Source organism: Phyllostomus hastatus, unplaced genomic scaffold (genome assembly GCF_019186645.2).
Source record: "Phyllostomus hastatus isolate PE091 unplaced genomic scaffold, TTU_PhHast_1.1 phas_scaffold_93, whole genome shotgun sequence".
Lineage (NCBI taxonomy): Eukaryota > Metazoa > Chordata > Mammalia > Chiroptera > Phyllostomidae > Phyllostomus > Phyllostomus hastatus.
The window spans coordinates 11,102,702-11,115,418 of NW_025334042.1; the positions used below are offsets into that span (position 1 = coordinate 11,102,702).

At 42.1% G+C, this 12,717-nt stretch overlaps 1 pseudogene; it reads left to right on the forward strand.

Annotated features, from left to right (window-relative positions):
• Positions 1-4,945: 4,945 nt before the first annotated feature.
• On the forward strand, positions 4,946-10,078 carry LOC123812565 (annotated as a pseudogene).
• The last annotated feature ends 2,639 nt before the right edge of the window (positions 10,079-12,717 follow it).

Below are 12,717 nucleotides of genomic sequence, written 5' to 3' on the forward strand. Positions count from 1 at the left end.
TGTCCGTTCCTGTGTCCAGTACGACCACTGGACCACAGGTTCCCTGAGGCCAAGGATGGTGTCTAGTACTCTGGGATCCCCCAAACACTCTCTCTCTCTTTCTTTCTCCATATGTATTATGTATTATTTATATATGTATAAATAATATTGCCAACTGACAATCACTAATAAGGGTTATGGAATGAATACATGAATCAATACAATTCAATATACACTTTAAAGCAACAGTCTGGTATCGGAAAGTTAGTACAACCCAAGTAGACACATCATAATGATATATGATTTAAATAACAAATTTGCTTCTGTAAAAGACTTCTGTGCTTCCAATCTTGCCTTCATTACCCTTTTTCACTCTGCCACATAAAATGCTCTTCTTTCTGAACAAAAGTCATTGTGAGCACAGCCCTTCATGACCTGGCCTGGATTGCATCTCAGTTTTGTTCTTCCCACTACCCTGCCCCCACACCCCACTGTGGCCATAGCAATCCCCTTGCCCTTCTCAGGGAACATGGTGATCACCCCTCCACAGTGCCCACACAGAGGAAGCACTCAGTCTATGCTTGCTTAGTAAGAAGAAAAGACCAAGCACCTTGTGATATACTAAAGCTTACAGACTGCAACTGAGTGGGGAAATCTTAGCTATGTTTAGGTTCCATAGCTTATCGTATGCCAGGCACTGGGTAAGATACAAAGAGAACAAAGATAGATAGAGCATGGTCCCTACCTCACAGAAATTACTGTATAATGGGCTAAAAGACATGTAAGTAGATAATTTCTTTTAAAGTGAATGCAATAAAATAAATTGACTAAAGTAAAACAAAAGTTTGCATAGTTCAGAAAAGACTTCCTAGAGAAGACAATTCTTGAGCAAGTCTTGAAGGATGAATAAGTCTATCAGTTTAAGAAAGGGCACTTCAAGCCAAGGGTGACTGAAGACATGGAGGCGTGAAACAGTATGGCATAAGCTAAAAGCTATACATGATATAAGAAAGGGATGGTGGTGGGCTGAACTGGAGCAATTGTAATAGAGATAGAGGGGAGGGGACCAGTGCAGGAAATGAATAGCCTAGGATCAGCATTCTTGATGACAGCAGAGTTACAAGGAATGGGAGAGAGAAGACAGAGTTGTAAGGAATGGGAGAGAGAAGAAGTAATGAGTTGATGGATAAGGAGCAGTTTTGGGGTGGAATGGGGAAGAAAGAGCTTCAGTTTTAACATGTAGAGTTTACCTGTCTCACAGACATCGAGCCACTGTTATAAGCAGTAGACAGTCTGACATACAAGCAGATATATATGCTGGCAACCGAAAATCAGAATCAGAGTAAGAAATTTAAGACCATAAGAGCAAATGAGATTGTTTGACAACCATATACGGAAGAAGAAGCAAAGAACCAAAAATAGAGCTGAGGGTCACGGGGAAGAAGCTAGGGAGGAATAGCCCAGGAAGATGATCAAAGAAAGCGGGAAGGTTTTGCATAACCAGCAGTGAGTAGTTCGTCAAAGTCAAGGGCATAGAGTTTGCAAGAAAAAGAAATCAAGAGTTATAATTGCAGCAGTGTGGTCCAAAAAGATAAGGACAGAAAAATAATCATTGGATTTGGCAAGACACATGCCATTGGGCTGACTCTTACACTGGTGGGGGGGATTCAGTGCAATGACAGGGACTGAAGCCAAATTGCAGAGAATTGCTAAGTGAAAGGCAGGTGAGGAAGGGGAGGGAGTGAGTGTAGGATGACTCCTAAAGAAACCTGAATGAGAATGGAAGAAAAGAAATAGAGTAATATTGGAGGTGGTCAGGGAAGAGAAATAATGGTTCCATTGTCACAGGAAAAAGTATGTTAGGATAGGAGAGTATAAGCATGTTGGGAACTTGGGAGAAGCCACTGACAACAAAAAGGTGGAAGACAAAGGAAGCTCACTAAACAGGACCTCCTGTGGCCTTGCATTGTGTCTATTTCTTTTCTTCTCCCTCACAGCACAGTGCCTGACAGAGGTATCCAATGTTTGCCAACTGAATAAATGAGTGAGTAAATGATGAAGCAACACCCCAGAGGAAACCAGCAGAAAGCGGTCAAAGGACTAGGGTGAGAGGCTGAATTCCAAGAAGAAAAAAGACACTTCATTCTCTGAAACAGAAAGAGATGAGGGGAAAATGGATTTCCAGGTCAGAGCTTTCTCACATTAATAGATTAATTTTGAAGACTGCTGAATGCAAGTATTGAGTATTTTAAAACTTCTAATTAAGTGTTATGAGTATTGTTTCATTTACTGTTTCAACATTTCTTGAATGAACATTTTCAGGGAGGTAAAATATATTCTTTCTGGCCTTCTAGTCTATTTTACTATCATATCACTAAGGACAAGAAATCCCTTAAAAACATAAACCTTGACTTTTTTTTTACACAATTTTTTAGAGAAGTTTTAGTCTTACAACAAAATAGAGAAAAAGGTAGAGAGATTTCCTATATAGTGAATGCCCCAACACGTGCATAGCCTTTTCCATTATCAATGTCATTCAGCAGAATGGTATATTTTCAAACCAAGAATGGTACATCTTAATCACCCAAAGTCCATAGTTTATCGTAGGGTTCTCTCTTAGTGCTGTGCATTCTGTGGGTCTGGACAAATGTATGATGACATGTATTTATCATTGTAGTCTCACACAGACTCTTTTCACTGCCCTGAACATTTCCCACCCTCTCCCATTCATCTCTCCTCTTTCCTACTCCTGGCAACCTCTGATCTTTTTATTGCCCCCATAGTTTTGCCTTTTCCACAAAGTCATATAGTTGGAACATACAGTTTATAACCTTCATAAGACAGTATATATGTGACCATATAACACATGTTTAACCCAAATTTGCCTTCAAAATGGTCAGTGAATGAACTGGAAATGCTTCTTGAAAACATCTGCCTCCTGGTTCACATTAGCATTAGGGCATGGCACAAATAGGGAAGTGTCTTCAACTTTCTCAAATCCCTTACCATTCCCAGACCACATCATACCTCCACACCCTGCCCCCTCTGCCTGAAACTCTCTCTCTTCTGCTCATCTTCACCTGGCTGACTCTACCCATCCTTCAAGATCCAGTCAAAGGCCAGTTTACTTACAAAGCTTTTCCCAACTCCATGCTCACCCTGCAGTGATTATTCCTGTATTATGATACTAATTTGTCTTATTATAATTATGAATCAGTTGAGTTCAACCAAGCATGCCTTTTCATGTTTGTGCCCCCAATACCTACCACACACAGAGGCTTGGTTCCAGGGCAGAAGCCATGGAGGTGGTGAAAAGTGCTTGAGTTCAGGTTATTTTGAAGACAGAGCCAGTGGGATTTGGTGCTATCAACTGGATGCACATAGTGTACAAAAGAAAGAGAGAAGCCAAGGCTGGCAATATGGTTTGTGCCCTGAGCGACAGGAAGCGCAGAGTTTCTGTTAGACAGACACAGGGAAGACTGTGGGAGGAGCAGGGCAGGCATACAGTTTTAATCTGAGATGCTTATTAAGCACCCAAGTGGAGGGGTTGAGGGGGCAATTGAACATATGAGTCAGAGGTTCAGGGAAAATATCTGTGTTCTATAAACTTGGAAATCATCAGTATATATGTGCTATTTAGAGCCATGGGACTACATGAAATCTCCAAGGGATAAGCACAAATAAACAAGAGAAGAGGCCCACGGACTGAGGCCTCGGGCACTCCGACTCCGAGTGGGCAACTCCGACGTCCACAGGGCATGATGTGGGAAAGAGGAGGCAAACTACAGGGGCACCAGCATGCAGCGCTCGGTATCTTGAAAGTTAGGTAGGAAAAGTGGTTCAAAGAGGGGGAAGTGATCTCTCGGGAAAGTTCATTGGATTTCAGAGAGAGGTCACTGACAACCTTATAGAAAGGTTCTGACAGAATCGTGAGAGTAAAAGCCTCCTTGGAGTAGGGACAGATTATGATGGGAGGAGAGGCCTCAGGGACATCAGGTGTTGACTCCTTAAAGGAGTTTTGCTGTAAAGAGGAGGAGAAAAATGACATGGTGGCTACAGCAGAATCACTAAAGGCTTTGTTTGGTTTTGATATTTGTGTTTAAGATGGGAGCTATCATAGAATGTTCCACATTACCAAGAATGATCTAGCAGAAAGGAGGAAATTAATGATGCAGTAGGAAAGAACCGGACTGAGGTGCTAACTAATTGCTACATAATTAATAAGCAATGTCTTTGGGAAGTTTAGAATTGATGGGATCTAGGAGACAAATGAAGGGACTGGGCTGAAATAGGGAGGGACATGGAGAGTACATAAAGGAAAGTGGGAAATGGTTACAGGCAGGTCAGCAGGTGAACAAGTTCTCCTAATCTCGTCATAAAATGTCCTCAGATAACAGCAAGGAGATGAAGGAGGTGATAAAAATTTAAGGAAAGTCCTGGCCATTGTGGCTCAGTTGATTGGAACATCATCCCAGAAACTTAAAGGTTTCAGGTTTAATTCCGGGTCAAGGCACATGCCTGGGTTTGAGGGTTCAGTCCCCAGTCTGGGCACGTACGAGAGGCAGCCGACTGATGTTTCTCTCTCTCTCTCTCTCTCTCTCTCTCTCTCTCTCTCTCTCTCTCTCTCTCTCTCTTTCCCTAGCCCTCTCTCTAAAATCAATAAGCATGTCCTCAGGTGAAGGAAAAAAAGCCATTAAAAAATAAGAAGAGAAGATGTGAAATAATTGTCTAAGACAGTATTCCTTAAATTTTTTTAGCACAAAAATATATCTTACATCCTAACCCAGCACATATGTATATGTAAATATGGGTACATATAGCTGAAACAAACATTCTGTGAAATAATATTTACCTTTATTATATGGTATGAATTCTATTACATTCTAGCCTACACTAATCTATTCCATTTTTTAAATGCACGGTTTGAAATTTGATTAATAATTCACCTAGAAAAGTGGGAGAAGGAATGGACGAGGGAGACAGAACAGAGGCAGCCAGGCAGCAGGATGGATCCAGGTGAGGATAATGGAGATAGATTTCGCTCGAGCCCAGTGGCCACGGCTGTGGGTTTTTATCCAGTTGTGCTCAGCTGCAAGGAGGCAGGCATGGAGAGAGCAGAGCGTTAGATTTAACTAGGACTGGGGTTTTCCAGACACAAGGATGAAGCAAGGACATCACGAGTTGGCACGGGCCTTCATACAATGTCAAAGCATGGGATCCAGGCCAGGCCAGGCTGTACACTGAGGGGGACTGAGAGGAGAAACTGTGGTCAGATCTATAGAGTAAAGGTCTGGTGGGGTGGGGGAGTGAGCCAGGACTGCAGAGGGAGTGAGCTGGAAAGGCAGGGTGTGGTGGTGGGAATGTGGGTGCTTGAACGAGGTTAATGCTGTTTTGGAAAACACAAGGGCAAGGGTATGACCATGGGAGAGAACGACTGAGGGAAGGAAAGGGACAAGATCCATGGAGGAGAAGGGGCTACGGAACCAAGAGCACGAAGTGTTGAAAGGATCATTTATCTGGGTACTGAAATAGCTAAAAATTATTACAGGAATTTTAAGAGGAAAATGGCAGTGAACCAGAAGCTAAATATATTAAAGAAATTAAGGGAAGAGTCAGGAAGTAGATGACTGTGGGAAGCAAGGGTTGTGGAAGAGTCTGAAGCAGGGACTTCAAGGCGGGAGTTTTCAGGAGATGGAAGGGAGAAGGGCTGGTCAGGACGGCAGTGAGGAGCTGGCGGCACCTCTCGGCCCAGTGCATGGCGGGAACACAGCAGGGGAGAGAGAGAGAGCAGCAGGGAAGCAGGGTGCTCACTAAGAGCCGGGTTTCCACTGAGCAAAACCCTGAGGTGAATATTCAGAGACGTGGAGGCCCTGTGAATTTTGCATCTGACAGATCCTGAGTTCCAGAGAACACAATCAAAGGCTTCCGAAGTGGGAAGGGCAGAGAAGTGGGCCCCCTTAACAGATGTGCGGAGCCGTGTAAGGACGAACATTTAAGGGGCAGAGAAAATTGCTTCGCTCTATGGTCCTTTAGAAGGTGTCAACAGAGTTGGCATTTGTGTTATATATTTTTTACCACATTTTAACCTCTCCTTCTCTTGAACAGATCTTCTCATTCTTTAACATTCTTATTTTTTTTAACCCAGAAATAAGTGCAACAAAATTTAACAATCTAGTTGAATCTCAGAGAGGAAAAACTTCCCACTTGACATTAACTCAAGAAACAAATGATTTAATCTTTGTTAGAAAGCTGGTAAACACTAAAATAGTTGAAACTTTGTGCTTTGAATTAGTACTTCACAGAAAATATAAGCTTATTAAAGAGTTCCCATGGACCACCTAAAGTTCACCGAAGGATATGGGAGCATTCATCCAAAAATTTTTCACACCTTACTTTGTGTACACTGTGAATATGCAACATGGGCTCCACCCACTGGACATTTCATGTTACTGCAATGTTACTGTTAAACATTTGCAAATAGATGTTTTCATTCATTATTATTCATTATTGGTAAATATTATTTATTGATTGTCTTCTATATGCCAAAAAACTGTTATAGGCCCTTAAGATACAATATTGGACACAAAAGGCAAAACTTCCTTTCCTCTTGGAACTTAAATTTTAGTGTATAAAATTTCTTACTTTGTTCATCATAATAAACTACAGGTCATGTCAATGTAATAGGCATCCTAGATAAGGCTGAGCCCTAAGACTTCAGGAAGTTGGTGCATAAACACACAAAAAAAGCTTTTTAATTAAAAGTTACCAATTTTTTTCCTAAAGATAGAAATATCAATTCACCTTTAAAAGGCAGGTATTTTCTGTGCTAACAAAATCTTATCCTGTGTGCTCACTACCCCCTTGCTTTGTTTTTGGAGATTTTACTCATTTACTTTTAGAGAGAGGGAGAGGGAGGGAGAAAGAGAGGGAGAAAAACATCAGTGTGTGGTTGCCTCTTATGCGCCCCCAACTGGGGACCTGGCCCACAAGCCAGGCATGTGCCCTGACTGGGAATCGACCCAATGACCCTTTGGTTTCCAGGCCGGCACTCAGTCACTGAGTCACACCAATAGGGCCCTCTGCATTTTTAATATATAATTTTATTAATCTTCTACATATTCACTACTTATTTAAAGATTTTACTTACTTATTTTTAGAGAGAGGGGAGAGAGGGAGAAAGAGAGGAAGAGAAACATCAATGTGTGAGAGATACATCAACTGTTTCCCTATCCCATGCCCCCAACTGGGGGCCTGGCCTGCAACCCAGGCATGTGTCCTGACTGGGAATTGAACTGGCAACCCTTTGATTCGCAGGTTGCCACTCAGCCACTGAGACACACCAGCCAGGGCCATTACTTTAAAATTTAGTTATTTTCACTTTCTAAAAACATTATCATGCTGTATGTGATCAGGGGATGGCTTCCTTTTTAATTTGGTGTTATATTGCTAAGATTCTCCGTGGTGCAAATGTACCACAGCTCATTTTCCCACTCGTCAGCTGACAGGCGCTCAGGCTCTTTTCAGAGTTTTCCTATTTAAATAGCGCCGCTGTGAGCCTGCTGTGCACATTCCAGCTGGGGGCGCTTTAGAGGTGGTCTTCGCTATATACTAGGATGGAATGGCTGAGTCACTCGAATAAAAATGTTTGGTTTTTTTCAAGATAATGACACACTGTTGTTCTGAGTGACAGTAACAAATTATGCTCCCTCCGAAAGTGTATGAGGGATCATTTGAAACCAAATTCTAACACTTGGCATTTTCATATTTTTAAATTTAGGCCGGCTAATGGATACAAAGTGGCATCTCGCCGTGGTCTCGATCGGCACCACATGTCATCACAGCCTTGCGGGCCGCACGCGGACCCTCCTGAGTGGAAGGTTTGTCCGTCTTTCCTCTCATTATGTTGTGTTGTTCATGCTTCCCTTATTGTTTGAAGGAGTTCCCAAAGTACTCTTTTCACTCTTTACTTCAAAATAAGTTAAACTTAGAGAAAGGTTGAGAGAAAAATACAAAGCGTTTCTATCGTAAATTATCCTTCACCCACTTTACAGCTGTTAACATTTTATCACATTTTCCTTATCATCCTCATTCTCTGTCTTTCTCTCTTCCTCCATGTGTATAATTCTTCCTCTGAACCACATTAGAGAGTAAGTTTCAAACATGGCATCTCATTATTTATCGACACTTTAATATGTATTTCCTAAAAACAAAGATGGACTCCTAATAGTCAAACACAACCACCAAAATCAAGAGAGGAGCATTGATACAATGCTACCATCAAATTCACACATGCTACTCAGATGTCGCCAACTGTCCCAACAGTTCCTTCCACACGTCTGGATGTCATCAGGGCCATGTGTGTGTACTTGCCGGGGGGGCCTGTGTCGTCTCCTCCAGCCTGGAACAGCTCCCTGTCTTTTGTCTTGCATCATCTCAGCACTTTGAAGAGTATAGGACAGTTATTTAGTAAAATGTCCCTCCTTATAGATTTGCCTGGTGTTTCCTCATAATCAGCTTTAGGTTATGCTTTTTCAGCCAGAATACCACCGGAGGGATTCTGCGTCCTTCTCAGTGAATCCTGTATGGAGGCATGTGATGTCGATTTGTCCCGTTGCTGGGGAACTTAGCTTTTGTGAATTGGTTAATCTGGTGTCTGCCAAATTTCTCTACTATAGAGTTATGTAATAAGTGTTTCGAACTTATTAATATCTAGTTAATAAACACTTGGGGGGATAGTGAGTCCTCACTTAATGTTGTCAATAGGTTCTGTGATTTGTAAGTGAAACAACATGTACCAGAACAAATTTTACCATAGGCTAACTGATTTAAACAAGAGTTAAGTTCCTGTGGCATTTCATCAATATTATAAATAAACAACATTATTCAAGGATGGGCTGTACTTTGCTACAATGTAAATATTACCTCATATCTACCCTCATACTGTTACACCATTGTCTTCATCACGGCTTTGCATTAAGCTCTGATAAGTGTTTCAAGAAGTATCTTGGCTGTTTTGGGACTTTTACTCTTCCATATAAATCGCAATATCAGTTTAGCAAGTTCCATGATTTTGAGTCAATTGCTTTGAAACTATTCAAGGTGAAGAGAATTGGCATGTTTATGATATTATCTTCTTTCCCATAAACATGATATGTCTATTCATTTACTTGGGATCTCTTTTATATCTCTTAATAAAGTTTTATAACTTTTCCTGTAAGGTTTGCTTCAAGAAATGTCTCAAGTTTCATGGGATATAGAGCTGACATTTGGGACAGAAAAGATGTGAATTTATAACCTTTATCTTGGACTGGCAGTGAACCTAGACCGAACTGGTCTTGGTTCAGGCCAACTGGAAGTGAATATTGAAGTCACATTGTCACATCTATATGCAATAAATACTTAAGGTTGCAGGTGAGCTCTTTGCTGTGTTTTGCAGCCTGAGGAACCAAGAGCAGCAACGTCTCCTGTGACACCCTCTACGAGGCGGTGTGGGAAGGCCTGCAGGGGGCCAGCACATGGGCAGGAAGTTTCTGGAGAAAGTAGAGCTGCAGATCAGCTTGAAGAACTGTGGCCCCCAGGCACCATCAGGCTTAAATCCACTCCCGCCCCAAATTCTCCATGTGTGGTCTAGGGGGCCAGCAGCACATTGATGAGGCCAAGGCTGTGGACATATCGAGGTGCTGAAGAAACCCAACAAGAATAAGAACCTGGTCAAGAAGCTGGTCAAGAAGTATGATGCCTTTTTGGTGATCGAGCAGGTCCCACAGGTCCTGGGCCCCAGCCCGAATAAGGCTGGCAGATTTCCTTCCTCACTCGCCTGCAATGAGATCATGGTGGCCAAAGTCGATGAAGCACAATCCACGATCAAGTTCCAGATGAAGAAGCTGCTGTGTCTGGCACTGGCTGTTGGTCACGTGAAGATGACAGATGATGAGCTTGTGTACAATATCCACTTAGTTGTCAGCTTCCTGGTGTCGTTGCTTGAAAGAACTGGCAGAATGTCGAGGCTTTGTACATCAAGAGCATCGTGGACAACCCCAGCTCCTGTACTAAGGCTCAGCTTACGAAACCATACTGCTACCAAAAATACTGGTGGTAAAATGTGTTTGATTTTAGATACTTCAAATGGAGTTGAAGCATCCACTACTTCCTCCCACTTTCCTGACCTGAGAAGTCAGTAGGAGCTAGAGTGGATAAAGAGACTGCCAAGATCCAAGAGAACCTGCAGAAAGAAGAAGGACCTGGGACCAGAATTCTGTTATCCTACGTGAAAGATCATTGTCCTATGGGAGAGGATGCAGTGCTAGACAGTGGGGACTGTGGAAGCAATCCAGGACAAGAAGTGTGGGAGGAGATATTTAGGAAACAAAGCAACACCCAGGAGGACAGATCCTTAAGTAGAAATTGATGGGCCATTGCTCCCTGAACATCCCCTTGTCACAAGCCCACCTGTTGTAAATTACCAGTCACAGGTGTGTCCCAATCAGCCGATGAAGAGATCATAAAGCAAAATTCCCTGATTTCTGCTATTGACACTGTTTCACAGCAAAGCCAGAGTAGGAAAAAAGTTTTATGCAAAACGGAAAGAAGAAGCCTTGCTAGTGAGCTATAAATTCAACCATGACCAACCCACAGCACTTTAATATCCCAATGAGCACAGCCTCCAAGACAGCCCAATTCCACAAGGGCCAGCACCAGGTGATCCCCGTCGTTTGGCCTGATTCTGGCTAGCGTCCAGAACACCAGGGCGTCAATGGGCTGGTGACCTCATGACCCTGCTTTGAGAGTCAATCACTGGGAGTTCAGTAAGATTAGACAAGCAGCTGAGAAAAAGATAACAAGGTTGTTACCTTGTGAAAATCAAAATGCCTAAGGAGGACTCATGCCCTTTATGGAGACCCGCCACACCTCTGCCGCAGAAACGGGCCAAGGGGGTCCCATGGGCAGGGTCTCCCTGTCCTCAGAAAACAGTTCTGGTGCAGAACTGTCCGGTGCTGCTTCTTCCCACAAAACTTAACAATCAAAGCTCAGAAATGATTCTTCTAGCCTAAAATTTTGAAAGTAGAAGTTCGTTTCCCACTACCACCATCAAAACTTTGGAATGTTACATTTTAAATAATGTAACTTACAGGTGAGCTTTTCAACATAATTTAGCTGAAAAATGTACTCCCAAGTAACTGAATGTGTTGACCAATTGCTTAAGCTGATTAAAGGCCACTGCCTAAAATGAGGACTTTTGCTTTAGAGTGCTATTTTTCTTTCTTTTTCTTTCTTTCTTTCTTTCTTTCTTTCTTTCTTTCTTTCTTTCTTTCTTTCTTTCTTTCTTTCTTTCTTTCTTTCTTCTTTTGACAGAAATTAGATACAGAGCTATGTTCTATGGAGGCAAATTCATGGCAGAGCTACGCATCTCCTACCACAAGTATAGTCCCATTCTTCCAGTAACACTGTGTGTCCTGTGGAAGGATGCAGCCTAATAATGTGATTAGATTTAGAAACTGTAAGATATGTTTTTATTTAATTTCAGCTTGTCAAAAAGAGCTGTGGCATAGAGACATCAATTATAACAACTACCATGGCCATCAGAAGTTAAACCAAAATATATTATAGTCACTGGGGGAAAATGCAGTTCAAGTCAGGAAAGGAAAAAATGAGACAAGAATCCCAGGGAATTCAATTTGGGTAGTTAGAGATCTGAAATGATTGACAATAGGTGCAACTGATAAAATATTTCTGCCATCTAGTCCGGTCATATTTTATGACATTTTATAGTTATTTAAGCTATGTTTTAGAAAACATGATATCCATGGATACAAAGAAATTGAGATTTGTATTTTTAAACACATAAAAATTCATGCTGTATACTCCTAACAGTTCTTATCTCCTTGAAGCAAGGGTGAGAAAGCACAGAACATTTAACAACTAATAATCTGACTTGAGACTTTTTTCCTCCTTAATCAATCCAGCTAATGACCCTTGTAAACCACCCCCCAGGACACTTTAAGCACTTCATGCAGAAAATGTATTCTACCGCACATGAGTAAATTTGGATAAACAAAGGTTCTTCCTCTTCATTTTTCCAATGGACCTTTTATAATTCTGATATCGCATATTCCATTTTCAAAGGCTTTCATTTGTCCCTCTGAAACAGTCGCAGAGTTCTGTAGGCCTCTAGTCCCATCCAGCCACCACACTCTCTCCACCATGAGTGCTGGCTCGGGCAGGGTGTCAGCGGAAAGGAGCAAGGGAACCTGCGATCAAAACCCAGCTGCACCACTTCTTCGCTAAGCACTGTGGAGCACGTTATGAACCAGCCTGAGCCTCATTTTCCCCTCTGTCTATCCACCTTTCAGCGTGGCTGTGTGGATTTGAAGTAATGTGTGTATAGCATCCAGCCCATATTACTGCTCAGAAAAGTGTGGCTGTTCTCTGCACCACATTAGTGCTGCCCTGCATGGATACAGTGCTGCCCCATCCAGCTACATTTTCCTCTTTGCTAACTAAATAATCTGTCCATTCCTTCTGACACAACGCTTTCACAACTCATTTATGCCATGCAGGTCTTTGGCTTATTTTTAAATTAGTAATCCTCTTTAATTTGCTTGATGTGTGACCTAAATTTTAATGCCACATCATTATTTGAAATAAACTCATGAAGAATAAGGCATCCTGGAGGTCTCTGTAGGAGCCAAACACTCACAGAGGTAGGGGTGGGGTGGGGGAGGGGCACGAGGGAGTAGA